Below are 1,793 nucleotides of genomic sequence, written 5' to 3'. Positions count from 1 at the left end.
ACCTCACCCCCTCCTACCTCACCTCCCTTCTCTCCTTCTCCAGCCCAGCCCGCACCCTCCGCTCCTCTGCCGCTAACCTCCTCACTGTACTTCATTCTCGCCCGTCCCGCCGTCGACCCCCGGCCCACATCCTTCATGCCCTCCCTCTGCCCATCCGCCAAGCTAGCTCTCTTCCTCCCTTCAAGGCCCTGCTGAGAGCTCACCTCCTCCAGGAGGCCTTCCCAGACTGAGCCCCTTCCTTCCTCTCCCCCTCGTCCCCCTCTCCATCCCCCCCATCTTACCTCCTTCCCTTCCCCACAGCACCTGTATATATGTCTATATGGTTGTACATATTTATTACTCTATTTATTTATTTATTTATTTATCTTACTTGTACATTTCTATCCTACTTATTTTATTCTGTTGGTATGTTTGGTTCTGTTCTCTGTCTCCCCCTTTTAGACTGTGAGCCCACTGTTGGGTAGGGACTGTCTCTATGTGTTGCCAATTTGTACTTCCCAAGCGCTTAGTACAGTGCTCTGCACATAGTAAGCGCTCCATAAATACGATTGATTGATTGATTGATTGATTTTTATCAGGGTATTGAAGATGGGAAGGAATCATCATCATCATCAATCGTATTTATTGAGTGCTTACTATGCGCAGAGCACTGTACTAAGCGCTTGGGAAGTACAAATTGGCAACATATAGAGACAGTCCCTACCCAACAGTGGGCTCACAGTCTAAAAGGGGGAGACAGAGAACAAAACCAAACATACTAACAAAATAAAATAAATAGAATAGATATGTACAAATAAAATAAATAAACAGAGTAAAAAATATGTACAAACACATATACATATATACAGGTGCTGTGGGGAAGGGAAGGAGGTAAGATGGGGGGGATGGAGAGGGGGACGATTATTAGCCTGAAGGGCTGGCTGCCAGGGCAGAATGGCTAGTCCAGTCTGCTCCAATGGCTACTAACTTCTGGCTAGTCCAGTCTGCTCCAATGGCTAGTCCGGTCAGGCTTCAGTAGAGCCTGAACCACTAGAGTTGGATACATCTTGACCTTGATCCCCACGGGGGTCTTCCCGCGGGACCCCGGGCCACTCACCTGGGTGTGAGCAATCACATGGATAACCTGGCAGTACTTCTTCATACTGTTGAAGTCCTTCTCCAGCTGCTTCTTGCCCTCCTCATCCTGCCACTTCTTGCAGTACTTGGTGAAGGCCTTCTTCTTGGATTTGTGCCTTCAGGAGCAGAGCACAGTTGGGGAGGGGGGTCTCGGCTCGGCCCTTCATCGGCCCCCCTCGGGGGCGAGCGGAAGGCGCCGGGGCCAAGGAGTCCTGGCTCATTGCCGGCTTCCAAGGAGCCCTTTCCACCGGCAAGCGGAGCCGAGCTCATCGGGCGGAGGCGGGATCGCCAGAGCCGAGCGGAGCAGTTCTAGTTGGGCAGAATTGAGGTGGACGTTCCAGATGGGGAGGAGAGTGTGGACAATGGATCAGAGGTGGGAGTGACATGAACAAGGATCCTGTGACGGTGAGCTGGAGTATGGCAGGAGAAGAGAGCAGAAAGGTAACAGGGAGGCAGCTGACAGCCTTGAAGCCAATGGTCAGGAGTTTTTATTTTGTGCAAGAAGATCTGGTTAGCCAGGAGAAGTTTGTAAGGAGGAGAAACGACTAAGGGGTGTACTTCAGACTGTTACCTAATGGGAGGGAACTGTGCTGCAACAGAAAAGCCCAGGGCCATTAGAGCTCAGCTGGGAATCAGGGACCCTGCTCTCTGACATCAGGGATCTCAGGCAGATCTCT

At 51.3% G+C, this 1,793-nt stretch overlaps 1 non-coding gene across 1 annotated transcript; it reads right to left on the bottom strand.

Annotated features, from left to right (window-relative positions):
• Nucleotides 1-1,232: 1,232 nt before the first annotated feature.
• On the bottom strand, nucleotides 1,233-1,289 carry LOC119930310. The gene has a single exon (XR_005451790.1). It is a non-coding gene; the product is annotated as a small nucleolar RNA U82P (small nucleolar RNA).
• Nucleotides 1,290-1,793: the final 504 nt, after the last annotated feature.

This window comes from Tachyglossus aculeatus, chromosome 6, assembly GCF_015852505.1.
Source record: "Tachyglossus aculeatus isolate mTacAcu1 chromosome 6, mTacAcu1.pri, whole genome shotgun sequence".
Taxonomy (NCBI): Eukaryota; Metazoa; Chordata; class Mammalia; order Monotremata; family Tachyglossidae; genus Tachyglossus; species Tachyglossus aculeatus.
The sequence above is the reverse complement of the archived record's forward strand: the minus strand, read 5'-3'. Positions and strand labels throughout refer to the sequence as shown.